Here is a 14147-nt window from a genome sequence, read left to right on the forward strand (position 1 = left end):
GTGGACAATGGGGACATGGGGGACAATGAGGTCAGTAGGGACATGGGGACAACGGGGACATAATGGGGACATGGTGGACAATGGGGACAATGGGGGACAATGAGGACATTATGGGGATATTGGGGACAGTAGGGACATGGGGACAATGAGGACATAATGGGGATGTGGGGGACAATGGGGACATGGGGGATAATAGGGACATGGGGCACATGGAGGACAATAGGGACATAATTGGGACACAGGGTGACAATAAGGACATGGGGGACAATGGGGACATAATGGGGACTTAAGGGGACAATGGGGACATGGGGGACAATGGGGATATAATGGGGACTTAGGGGTTCAATAGGGACATGGGGAACACTGGGGACATAATGGGAACATGGGGGACAATAGGGAGATGGGAACAATGGGGACATAATGGGGACATGAGGGACATGGAGGACAATGGGGATGTAGGGTGACAATAGAGACATGGGGGATATGGAGGACAATGGGGACATGGAGGAGACATTTGGGACAATAGGGACAGGTGACAATGGGGATGAGGGACAATGGGAACATGGTGGACAATGGGGACATGGACAATAAGGACATGGGAGGTAATTGGGACAAGGGGGACAGCGGGGACAAGAGGGATGGGGGAACAATGGGGATGGGAGGGATGGGGGGACAATGGGCACAGTGGGGACAATGGGGACATGCCACCCCTCCCAGGGCTGTCCCACCACCTGCTGGCCTGCCCGCAGCGGGGACACCGGCGGCACGTTGCGTGACCGCAGGGAGGTGGCACCAGGTTTAATGCCGTCGCTCTGGGCGCTCTCTCTGGAGCGTGGAGGAGGCCGAGGTGCCTCCTGCTCCGTGACCTCACCCGGGCGAGCCGTGGAGGCGTTGCACAACCCGAAACTCCGGCCCTGCTGCCTGGCTCGGGGCTCCTCCCGCGCCCTATCTGGCCAACCTCATCTCCACCTCGTGAGGAGACCAAAAATGGCCCTCGTTGGCTTTCCTTAATCCCTCATCTTGCACGCACGCTCCGAGCGATGTCCTCCCTGTCCCCTTGGAAGAGTTGGGGTGAAACTGGTCCCGGCCACAGATTTTGGAAGTCCTTTTTCAGTGACACGATGATGGGAGGGAAGTCCTGGGATGGGACCCGCTCTGCTGTCCTACACCACCTCCTTGTCCCCTGCCAGCGGAGGAAGGCAGCGAGGGTGTCCAACAAGGGGCGGCTGGAGGACGGAGGTCCTTCAGCTGTTGGTCTCAACGGCCTCAAGTTGTGCCAGGGAGGTTTGGGTTGGGTATCAGGAGGGATTTCTTCCCGGAGAGGCTGGCCAAGCACCGGAACGGGCTGCCCAGGGAAGTGGTGGGGTCCCCGTCCCTGGAGACACGTGGACGTGGTGCTCAGGGACGTGGATTAGTGATGGGACTCCACAGGTCAGGCTGATGGTTGTTCTGGGGGTCTTGAAGCTCTTTTCCAGCCTAAATGAGTCTACGATTCTCCCACCTGCAGCATCCTTGAGGACAATCCCAGCCCTGACCTCAGGGTGCCTGACCTATGACATGAGGAGCCCATTTTTGGGACGTTTGAAGCTCATGAAGTCCCGTTCCTGCTGTGGGAATCCCCAACTGGTACTGGAGCGATGTGCCCAAACACGCCGGAGGTGCCTGCAGCTGGGGCTCCTGCTACAGGCGAGGAGCCCGCGGAGCCCTGGCCCTGCAGGGATGGGGTGAATTTGGAAAGCAAACGCAGCCGTAGATCAGATTCTGCTGATCCTCCCTCGGCGAAGCCTGGAGCTTCAGGGCCTTCTTCGACCTCTGGACATCAGCTCGCTGCAGGGTGGCCTTTGGGACTGCCCTACAGCCAGGCTCTGCTGCCGGCTATGGCAAGCAGCTCCCCTTCGTACACCTTCCTCCCTGCCTCAGTTTCCCCTTTGGCTGGCGGTGCGAAGCTCGTGAGATGGCAACCCCGAAACAGCACATCTGGGGGAGCGAGGACACATTTCTGAGCTCCGATTCATCACCCTAATTACAGAGAAAGCTGCAGCGTTCACTTTCTCCTTGCACACCCTTGGGCTGCCTACGCTCCTGCTAATAACACAGCACTTTATTTATGAGAAGATCCAGTTTTTCCTACTCGTTGAGTGCAGGAAGAAGAAATCCAGCAGGCTTACATGCCCGGACCTTACGGCAGAGAGATGGGGTGATAAGGGAGGGTGGGTCTGTCTCCTCGGGAAGGTGGAAAGCTCTCCTTTCTTCTTGCTTCCTATCCAGGATGTTTATGCTTTGTGAGACCCGGGGTCTCAGGAGGGGTTGCCAGGTTGTGGTGTGGACGCCACCACCTCCTCCCCTCCGCTCCTGCTCGCTGCACAAGTGCAGAAGGAGCCCATGTTTCCTTGGGAAGCTCTTCGCAAGTGAACCAAGCCAGCTGCAAAACCCTCCTCCCGGCCCAGCCTGAGTTCAGGTGGTGCTGGACCACGGGTGCCACCACGGTTTTGTCGTCTGCCCAAGAGAAACGGAGTGACAGGGCAGCCATGGGACCTGCGTGTCCCCGGGAAGCGGGTGGAGGCCGGAGCGGTGGCGGCCCCTGAGGTTCTCCAGCTCCTCTGGGGTAGCCGCAGGTGGACCATGACTGGGCCGAGGGACAGGGACAGGCTCTTTGCTGCTGAATTTCAGCCCTGCCTGCAGGCGGTGGCAGTTTTGGGTTCCCCACTCTGGGTGAGGCCTACCTCCACCCGCACGGCCCAAGGGAAGCCATGGTCTGCCTTACGGGCCCTCATCTGAGCAGAAAACCCAGAAGTTGTCAGTGAACACCAACCTAAGCAGCTCTTGGGTGCCACACGTGTAATTATTTCCCGTTTGGACAAAAATTCATGAGGTGGCTGTGGGGACAAACCCCCTGTGTTTGCCATCACAGGAGGCTGGCCCATGCCCGGTGCCACACAGCCCATGGGGGGTTTTGCAGGGCTCCTCGAGGTGCTCGGCTGAGGTCCAGAGGAAATCGGGCAGAAGAAAAGCACCGGCGGCTCTCGTGGGAGGATTCCTGTTTGACCTCGTGGTTGAGATTCAGCCTCTGGTGTGGAGGAGGAGGCTGTTTCCCTCAGGCTTCTTCCCAAACCGTGCTGCCGGGTGAGGTCCACGCTGCCGAGATCTCAGCCCTCGGCCCCTCTGCTGGTGGCAGACGTTGCGGTGTGGGCTCGGGTCTGCCAGCAAAAATGGGCTTAAGTCACTTTGCTGGGTGTCAGCGGTAGAAAGGACATAAAAACACCCTGTCTGGACCGTCTGTCCCCATACCTTGTCTTTGCCTGGTCAAGAGGACTTTTTCATCCTCACCAGCCTTGCCGGGCTGATTGTAGAAGTACCGCAGAGAGGAGACCTGGTGGGCAGAGGAGGAGATGGGCTCCTGCAGGCCTTCTGTGGCCCCAGCACACACGGCATATTGCTGCCAGCTCCTGGACACCTTCACCCTGAGCCCTCCTCCAGCTCCTTCGCTGGAAATAATCACCCTCTTTTGCCCCTCTGTAATGCCTTCTTCCAGCACAGCCATTTACCCCTCTACTCCTTGGCTCCCTTTCTCTCTCCTTTCACTCGAGATCTATGGGGTGGCTTTGCTGTCTGATCCAGAAGGCAGTGCAGCCACCGAATTGTCAAAAAATGAGATATTCTGAGAGCTCCCACTCCATCTCTGCCTCTGAGATAAGACGCAGAAGACCTCCGGCAGCGTCTTCTTGTGAAGATCTTGGGAAGGATATTGGGAAGGATACTGGGAAGACTTTTCTAGGAGGAAGCATTATTGAGGCTGCTTCCTCTGACCTCTTCTCCACTCCCTTTGTGGCATCAGCAGGACTTTGATTCTGCCCCGTGCCAGACCGATGTGGAGCGGGGTGGAGCAGGGCAGACTCCTTCTCCTCCTCTCAGTCGGGCGCGATTACCCGGGGCTTTGACTCATGCATGGCTTTGTGAGTCAGGGGACAGCGCCGCTTCCACGGGGCTTGCCCACGGGTGACCCACCTCCTCGCACCCACCCAGGCACCTCGTGCTGGGCGTCGGGTCCAGCTGAACGAGTGGAGCAGGTATTCCTCCTGGGTGGTAACCCCAGCCCCGCGGCTCTTCCTCTCCTTCAGCACGCCGTGGGGCTCCGCTCCGCTGCAGGAAGAAGCCAGTCCAAATAGGAAAGGGGAATTTGGGTAATCAGCGCTTGCATCCACGCTGGGAAATCCGTGGGGTCGGGCAGGACGGAGAGGCAATTGCCAAGGGTGTTTTCCTCCCACTGACGTCAGGAAAACGTTTCAAGTGTCTTCTTCCGGAGCAGGGACCGCTCACTCCTGTGATGCAGGAGATTGCCTGAGATGTTCTTGGGAATTCCCGTGATGCAGTCAGATCTTCCCGTACCCCATTAACGCCTTTGGGCTCTGCCTCCCCTCCTTTCCTGCAAAAAAGACCCAAATCTTTTCCCTCTGGTCCCACCACAGGGACCAGCTGGGATGGTGAGACCCAGGCAGCTCTCGGTGCCCTGTGCAGGATCCGGCACAGGGATGGATGCAGGGGTCAGACAGAATAGTGGGTGCAGCGTGGGTGGAAAATATAGAGATATTACATGAGAAAGTTCCCTAAAGGGAGGTCAAACCAGCTCATCCAAGACATTATATGCATTATATGCAGGCAGCCGGTGACTGATGCAGCCTCACCGCATCAATGCTGCTGGGGCCACCCCAGCCTTGCTCTTTGGTTGCAATTTCCACTCGTTCAGCAAAATCCACCAAAACCCGGCAATAAGGGCAGTGGACACAGAGGCACGCAAGGTGGTAAGAGATCCTCCTGGCCCAGAGCCACCACCGGTCTGCTCCAGCATCCTGCCGCTGGCTGGGACCCCAAGGAGCTGCTCAGGAGGAATGCGAGGCGAGGGCCAAGCGAGGGTAATGCTTTCCACATTATATTTTCCCAGCTTCCGGCAATTTGCTGCTTCGGGACTTCCTGAGCCAGAGGTTGTATCCGTGTCTTTCTGTTTAACAGCGCTTGATGGACTCGTGGAGACGGGGGGGTGATCACAGGCACCGCATTTCCCCAGGCAAAAATGTGCAAAAGTAAGTGAGAGCTCGGAGTACGCGGCTCTGTGCAGCTGTGGTTCAGCCACAGGGTTGCATTAAATGTGCTTTAAATATCCTAAATGCCATGCACGCAGCGAGCTAACATCACCCTCCGCCTCTCTGCCGGCTGTAGCGTGGAGGGCTGAGCAGGATTTGGCCCCGGGCCAGCGGGTTTCCACATGAGGCCGCGATACAAAACATCTGGAGAACATCAGCCGTAAAGAGACAGGAATGCTCCAAAGCGGGAACGGGTCCAAACGGCCCTTCGCAGTCCCAGACGGTCCCACATGCACACACTGCCTCTCCCAAAATCTCTGCCGGGGCTTCAGCTGGGTTTTAGCAATAGCTACATCGCGTCCAGGAGCATGAAGGCTCAGCCACCCCATCCATCTCACCAGCATCCCCTCGAGACTCAGCGATTTCAGGGATTTTCAGCTGCTACGTGTGAAATAGGAGGTGATCCCAACCTCACTGGGAGTTGCAGCACCCCCCAACATCGATGTAGCTATAAGGTGGAGTGGAGGCCAAAATTCATCACCGCACATGGGTTTGGAGGACAGTTTGCTTTTTGGAACAAAAATTGAGTGGAAATAGGGATCCTGCAAGCAGGTCAGGGGGATTGGAATGGAGAGCTCGGAACATCTGTGTTAAATGCTGTCCCTCTGATCCTGGCTGTGATATTTCGGTTTGGAACCACTCTTAATCAGCGAGGATTGCCTTAAAATTAGGCTGGGAAAAACCTAGCAGCAGCACTCACAGGGAGAGGGTCTCCTGGGTAAATCCGGGGACACCTTTGCGTGGGGGAAGGTTTCCCAGAGGGTGAAAATCGGAGGAGCTGCACTCGTGTGTGGAGATGGCGGGGTGACACCTGGCTCGTGGCAGGGGACATAAGTCAGGAGGCAGGCGGGCAGGCGTGCGGGATGGCCCCTGTCTCGTGGCAGGTCAATAGGAGATGGGGACGCCGCCATGTGCAAGGGATGGCAGCGTTTGGGAGGAATCAGAAACATCCAGCACCATTGGGACGAGCAGGGTGGGTTTGATCCCTTGCATCAGCTTCTGGAGCTGAGGACGCCAGCTCTGGGACCAGGAACGCTGCTTTGGCAACCTTCCTTTGGGGAGCAGATCACAGCATTGCTAACCTGCAGGAAGGAAGGAAGGAAGGAAGGAAGGAAGGAAGGAAGGAAGATGAAAGAAAGAAAGAAAGAAAGAAAGAAAGAAAGAAAGAAAGAAAGAAAGAGAGAAAGAGAGAAAGAAAGAGAGAAAGAAAGAGAGAAAAAGAAAGAGAAAGAATGAAAGAAAATGAACGAAAGAAAAAAGAAAAAAGAAAAAAGAAAAATGAACGAAAGAAAAAAGAAAAAAGAAAAAAGAAAAAGAAAAAAGAAAAGAAAAAGAAAGAAAAAGAGAGAAAGAGAGAGAAAGAGAGAAAGAGAGAGAGAAAGAGAGAAAGAAAAAGAACAAAAGAAAAAAAGAAAAACGAAAAAAGAAATAAAGAGAAAAAAGAAAGAAAGAGAGAAAGAGAAAAAGAGAAAGAGAGAAAGAGAGAAAGAGAGAAAGAAAGAGAGAAAGAGAGAAAGAGAGAAGAGAGAAAGAAAGAAAGAAAGAAAGAAATAGGACAAAAGAAAAAGAAAAAAGAAAAAAGAAAAAAGAAAAAGGAAAGAAAGAAAGAGAAAGAACAAAAGAAAAAAGAAAGAAGAAAGAAAGAGAAAAAGAAAGAAAAAGAGAAAGAAAGAGAAAGAAAGAAAGAGAGAGAGAGAAACAAAGAAAGAAAGAAAGGAAAGAAGAAAGAAAGAAAGAAAGAAAAAGAAAGAAAGAAAGAAAGAATGAAAGAAAGAAAGAAAGAAGACAGAGAGAGGGGAAAATAAATCCCCCAGAGCCTCTGCAAGAAATGACATCTCCAGCCCCGTTCTCATGGCTACCAGTGGCCCGCAGCCGGAGGGGCCATCAAACGTCTGCTCTCGTCGTGCGCTGATTAGAGACAGATGCTGCCCCTGTGAAGTTGCCTTCAAGTCGGCAGCGAGGAAAGTCCCCACCCTCCCTAGCGAGTGCATATTGCCTCCTGCAAGTACGGGCAGGGCGGAGACTCCCGATAGCATCACCGCTCTTACGGACCAGGACGCAAGAAAACACCTCTGAGCGCTCCGCCGGGAGCTTCCCATCGAGCAGGTTGAGCCCGGTGGGGAAGAGCGGCGATAAAGAAATGCGGCAGATGGCACCGACAGATCCATCTGCAGCAGGGGTGACCCAAAAGCTTCCCCGATCCTTCCTCCAACGCTCGCTCCTCCAAGGGGTTTGCAGATCAGCTCCGCTTCCCACGGGCGGTGTGTCTGGGCCTTCCTCAGCGCTGGTTTCCTTGTGGTTTTAGGAGATTTTGGCTGTGTTCGTAGGGGGATGTGGTCCCTGCCCTGCGCATCGTCCAGCTCTGGCTGCTGGTGTGCCACGAGGGAGCTGGGGACAAGCCGGCTGAGGGGCTGCTGCCCGTGGGACACCTCTTGCTGAGCCTCCTCTGTGGATCTAGGTGCCAACACGTCCTGCAAACACAGCATTGCACCTGCGGCAGCATTATGGGATGGTCACCACACCGTCTGAGCCGAGCTTCTGCGTCTGCCTTAGAATCACAGAATTTTTAGGCTGGAGAAGACCCTTAAGGACACCAAGTCCAACTGTCACCTTAACCCTACAAGTCCACCACTAAAACCACATCAGCTCTCCAGGGATGGGGACTTCACCAGTGCCATGGGCAACCCGAGGCAGCCCGCTCCAATGCCAAACCACCCTTTCCATGAAGAAATTCTTCCGGACGTCCAATCTAAACCTCCCCTGGTGCAACTTGAGGCTGTTTCCCCATGTCCATAATGTCCCAATGGGAGTTTGCAGCTCCCGGCACCATCATCACCCCCTTGCACACAAGCAAGGTGACACGGGACTTCCAGGGCACTGAGGAGGTGAGAGGAAAATCAAGAGCCCGACTGTACCCCAGAGTCCTCTTGGGTGAGCATGGGGCTTCATAAGCAGGGGATGCACAAGGTGGTTTTCTCCTCTCCACCGTGAAATCCTCCTGCAAAACCCTCTCCAGCAGGAGAAATCCCAGCCCAGAAGCACTTTGCAAAGTGGGAGTTGTACCAGGACGGGGTTTCTCCTCTCCTCCCACCCCAGCGTGCAGGTCTGGTAGGGAAGGAGTGGCACCAGGACTGCGTAAACCTCTCTGCCTTCACCCTCGGGATAAACAGGAAGACTGGAAGAGCCGGGCACGGCGACTGCAGTCATTTCTGGGCGGAGGGGAACCCAGCGCATCCGCCCCCGTTGACGTCCCTGCCCGTCACCCTGCTAATTGTGGAGGCAAGGCCGTGTTTTCTCTTCCTGGGCGGTGCTGGGTTCCCACCTACGTGATGCTTGGGTCCTGCCCTGGCCACGTTTATTTATGGACCTCACGGCGTCCTGGAAGCGCGCTAATCCTCTTGTGATAGATAGGGAAACTGAGGCACAGCCCACCGGGGGTGACCTGTTCTCCCCAGAGGCATCCGGCTTCGTAATTTTGTTTGGGCACCGAGAGAAAAGTTGTGTCCCTTGTTGCCCCTGGGAACAGAGGGGGAAAAGAGCAGCAGCTCCTTCTAGACCCATGGGAAACGTGTTGGGGACCTTTGCATGGAGAGGAGGGAGCAGGAGGCCCCGGAGAACACACTGCAGCTCCCAAAAGATTGGGATGTTCACGGGCTGAGCCTCGGAGAGGAGTAATACCTCTGCGGAGCAGGGCTGGGAGAGCTGCAGCCCAACACGGAGCTGTCCCGAGGCCCTAGGAGAGGCTTTCTGGCTGGGCTGACGCAGAAACCCTGGGATGAGTCCTCAGACTTCAAGGCTGGCGCTGGGGCAGCTGCGCTCTGCCACTTTGCTCGGCAGCTGCCCCAAATCCATCAATTTTGGGCAAATCCATCAATTTTTGGGCAGCAGGGCCACCCTCCTTGGGGTCCTCCATGAGCTGCCCTTCGCCGGCTGTCCCACCAGCCCCACGGAGAGCCGCGGCTTCCCCGTGGGTCAGCAGGCTATGGCAGGTCTTTGGGGCTATTTGGGATCACCAGAGAAGGCTGGAAGAGGCCCCCGCCTCCATTCACGTAGCCGATGCCCCGTTTTGCGCACGGGCGAGGAGCGCTTGACCTGGGCGATGCTTCGTGCTCCTCTTGGCCGGGCGCCTTTCCCGTGAACCCGGGGCGCAGCGCGTCCAGCTGGCAAGGCGCGAGGGAGCTTTGACTCAGCAGGGCTTGGCTCTGGCTCTGAAACCTCAGCCCGGTCCCCCCGTGAAAACCTACTCTCCTCGCTGGGAGGAATGTGCTGGATGAGCCGCAGGTCTCGCTCTGCCTTTTTATAGCTCTGTTTGGGTGCAGAAAGCTGAGCCACCGCACGGAAATCCCCACCGGAGAGAAAAAGGGCCTCGTATAGGGTCTGGATGCTCGGCGACACCCTCCATGTGGGGCTGACGGTGTCCTGTCTCCAGCGGGGACCAGGCTGAGGTTCCCCACTGAAGGCACTGCAGGGTGTGGGATCAGCAGTGCTGGTCCGTCCTGCTTCTGCTGTCCCCTGCACCTTTTTTTTTTTTGGAGCAGGATGACCTCTTCCCCAGAGCCAGCAGCTCCTTCTCCATCCCTCCGGTGCCCGTGCCAGGTAGCGAGCGGGGAGCCAAGGTTTGGGGGATCCGTTTCCACCGCTGCCCTTGGCGCGGCGGCAAGCCCTGGCCACCCTTGGGTGTTATGCAACCTCGTGGCATTAAAACACGTACGTCAGAGGCTTTAATTAGCAGAGGGAAAGCGTTTCGGGGACGCTGCTGGCAGGTGCTGTGCAGCCGGGTCTCCCTCCCCCAGGGCTGGGGAAGGACGAGGTATTGCTGTGCCCCTCCAGCACCCAACGGCCGGAGCAGACGGCCAAAGGGCCACGTCCCCATGTGTTCTGCGGGGTGTCCTGGGCGACGTGGGGACCTTTATTCCTTTTCTTTTTTTCTTGTAATCCGCTGATGCGGGCAGCTGGTTGCAGCTAGAAGCTCTCCTGGGCTGGACTGAGGTCCCATGGTCAACAGCGGGATGGAGACGGGGCCGACAGGACCCACGTGAAGTTCAGCAGATGTCCAGGATAGGATGGCTCAGCACCCAGCTGGGGTCAGCTCTGCAGAGCAAGACTTGGGACCACCACAAGACCACATCTGGAAACCATGCCCCATTTGGGGCTCCCCAGTCCAAGAGGGACATGGGTGCACGGGGACCAGCCCAGCAGGTCCACCAGGCCGGGACAGGGCTCAGCGTAGCCAGCTCTGTCTTCTTGATGGGAGGAAAGAGGCAAGCCGAAGCCTCTCCCGCTGGGAGAAGAGGTTGGCATGGCTGTGGTTGCCCTTCTTCACCCTAAGGCACGTGTGAGCAAATGTTGCCTATTTGCACACTGAGATCTATCTGAATATTGAGATAATCAATCCTTCCCAATGTCTTAGGAGGGTTGCTGGTTGCTTTGCTCAAACCCACCAGGAAATGACCATTTTCTACTCTGCTCCGAGTGAAATATTTGCAGTTCTGGGCAGAATTAATCCCCAGGTGAGAGGAGAGGTGGGTTGCCTGTGGCTTATTTGGGATCACCCTCTTTGCTGCCACTGCAGGGCGATGCAGCCACGTGCCCCTGAATGCCCTACATTTAGCTTCAAGCTTCATCGCACCCTTAGCCGTGATCTTATTTTGAAGCGACTGATGCTGTTTTAGTCCTGATCAGTTCTCGTTCAAAGGTGATAGAGATTGTCTCGTTCAGACTGGCTCAGGTTTTATGCTTCCTCACCAGGAGGAACATTTCCTCTCGCCGTCCCTCAGACAGCACATTTTTGGCACAGGCGGGCTTCCACTTTGATCAATTCCAGCGGTCAGGACAAAACTGGTGGTGTGTTATCGGTGTCCATAGCTGTGCCTCAGTTTACCTGCCTGGGGAGACAGAGCTCAGCTATGGGGCAGGGTCACCCGCGGGATTTTGCGCACACAGCCCCATGCACCCCAAAATGCCCCCTATGGCTCCGGCGCGTCCCGGTGGAGCATTTTTGGCCACCTCGTGTTTCCAAAGCCGGATCTCGGTGATTTCCAGCGTGCGGCGGGTGACCTAGGACATTGCCATCCTCTAGTGGCTACACCCAGAAGCACAGCAGCGGCGATGTCTCCGGAGCCACAAGCGCTGTGCGGGGCCCTCGGTCCTCAGCAGGGCAGGTGGACGTGGAGGTTGGTAGGAGCTCCACGGGAGCTCCCATTCCCCCTTCCTCCACCAGCAGCAGGGGTCGGGAGCAGCTCCCCTTCCCTGCAAACAGCTCGGCGCCCACAGCACTACCACGGGGCTTTGGAAACCTGTATTTAAAGCTTCAGAAACCTGTAGTTAAAACTTTGGAAGCCCGTATTTAAAACCACTGGTGATGCTTTGCTCAGGTCCGTGTGGATCGGACAAACGGGGTTGCTGCATGACCTGCGGTGTTTCCCCATCACCGCACGCACCCTGCAGAGAGACCCCCCCTGCTTCCGTTGGGTGCTGATGGCCAGAAAAATGGGAAATGGGCAAAAAAGAGGATGGAAACTCAGCATGCCTCCCTGCTGGCTCCTGCCTCGGGCTGTCACTGCATCTGCTGGCTCCTTGGTGGGAGACGCGTGTGGTCAGATACGGTTTTGGGATGCTGGCCCTATTTCTCTACCAGTCTCCTGCCCAACAGTGCAAAGGTTGGAAATCGCACCCAGTTTTTGACGTTTGGTGCAGATTTGGAATATAGCTTGAAAAAGCTGTGGAATTTCTACCTCTTTGCACCACAAACCGCTTTTCGTTGCATGGTGTCTTGCACAAAGTGATCCTGCTCCATAAAACAGTAGCTTAGGAACCAAAACAATAAAATCAATTAATAGAAAAATTATTGAAAGAAACTGATTAAGAACAATACAGCAGGGATACAGATGATGTTGGCTGTTGAATGGGATCTCTACTGTTTTTTCCTTACTGCCCTGGTTTGTGTTTGTATGTGTGTTCACAAGACTATGGCACAGATGCATCTTTATGCAAGAGAAGTGTCTGGTCTGATCAGTGGTCCGCAGGAGGCAGACGACAAGATAGGACCTAATAGTTTAAAAGCAAGAAGACAGACAAAAGAAAGAAAAAAAAAAAGCCCCAAAGAGACACTCTAACAATCCAAAAATTCCTCAGTCGGTGCCCCTGAGGTCTGAGTGTTTTGGTCGGTCTGTCCTGCTGATCCCAAGTGGGATGTAAATATTCTTGGCCAAAGCAGATTTTCAGAGTGTTCGCAGCTTTTGCTGTATCTGCAATTCTGACGCTTTGTGGTTACGATGGGAATTTGCTACCCTCCAGCTGTCTTTCACTGGATTACAGTCTCTGGCTGCATTTCTTTCTGGAGCACCGGCTCTGGCGTGAGCAAGCCCAGAGCTCTGCAGTGAGGTTTCCACGTGTGTCCGATGCCCGAGCTGCCCGGGAACCCCAGATCAGTCTGCGCAATTTGGGACTGCGTCCCCACAATGCTTTTGGTGGTCTCAACACAAACCGGGGGCTTGTGGGTCATTTCCCAGGACTGCTTTATGCCTTCGGAGAAAGCTATCCATGCAGAGCTTTCTTTGCGTGGTGTTGAATTAATTTCACAGAACCCCAGCGTGGCTGTGGCAGGCAGGGCTCCCTGTGTCCCATGGCCCCAGCAGGGCCCCCCAGCAGGGTGCCCAGCCCCACGTCCCGGCGGCTGCTGAAGCTCCCCCAGGAGGAGCCCCCCAAGCTCTGGGCAGCCTGTGCCAGGGCTCCGGCACCCGCCCAGCCCAGCAGTGCTGCCTGAGGGGCTGCTCATGGTCTGGAGAAGACCAAGAGCTTCTGCAGACATCAGTGGAGAACTGAGTTTGCATCCCCACCCCTTCTCCCAGTGAGATGATAACTGTTGTATCGTGGGCTGCGGGGCGGCTGTGAAGGGCAGCCTGCTGTGTGGCTGATGTCCTTGGGGAGCAGGCTGGGAGGACCTCCTCTGACTGTGGTTGTGCTCATAGGGCTCCATCTGGATGTTGTGAAGAGCAACCTACTCTTTATCCTGAGCAGGGAATGGGTTTCCCAACTTCTTACCACTATCCATCCATCCACCCATCCACCCATCCACCCATCCACCCATCCACCCATCCACCCATCCACCCATCCACCCACCCATCCATCCACCCATCCACCCATCCACCCATCCACCCATCCACCCATCCACCCATCCACCCATCCACCCATCCACCCACCCATCCATCCATCCATCCATCCATCCATCCATCCATCCATCCATCCATCCATCCATTCACCCATCCCTCCACCCACCCACCCACCCATCTATCCCTCCACCCACCCATAACTCTCTCCTTTTCACTGCCCCAGGGCTTCTTTATTTCAGTGGCCAGTGAGGCGCTGCCTGTGTGAAAGGAGAGCGGGTATCTACTGTCAGTTTGCTCCTTGTTTCCAATTAAAAGACTTTGCCTTTAATTACTGATAACTCAGCCAGACTCTCGTTTTTCTCCGGGCTGGCTGGCTGCCTCCAGGCTGAAATGTTTTTGGAAAGTTTCAGCTAAAATATTTCAGCGTTTTGCAAGAATGAGATTAGGAGAGAAGAAATGTTTTGCCCCTGTTGGGTGGAGAGGGAAGCTTCCAGCTGTTTTCTGCAGCTGTTTCGTGTCTTGTGCACTGGAGAGGGCCCTGAAAGCCAGGGGACTGGAGGAGTGGTCCTTGCATTCACCGTACAGCAGGGTTTGCCAAGGATGGGGCTCTATCCCTGGGCAGATCTCGTCCTCAGATGATAGCAAGCTCCGTTGGCCGGGTGCCTGTTGCAACCTCCTGGCACGGCAGGGCTGCTCCTTCCTGCAGTGCCTGATCAGGGAAAAAGGAGGAAGGGCCGTATGCAGCTGCCCTGAAACTCTACGTCTTCCTGAAAATCCTTTTCAGTTCCAGAGAAGTTTGTAAAATAATTTTTGTCTTCAGCCCTCAGATTTTTGAGTGGTCCTGTGTGAACCCGGGAGTTGGACTCGATGAACCTTGTGGGTCCCTTCCAACTTGGGA

Source organism: Anser cygnoides, chromosome 4 (genome assembly GCF_040182565.1).
Source record: "Anser cygnoides isolate HZ-2024a breed goose chromosome 4, Taihu_goose_T2T_genome, whole genome shotgun sequence".
NCBI classification, from domain to species: Eukaryota; Metazoa; Chordata; class Aves; order Anseriformes; family Anatidae; genus Anser; species Anser cygnoides.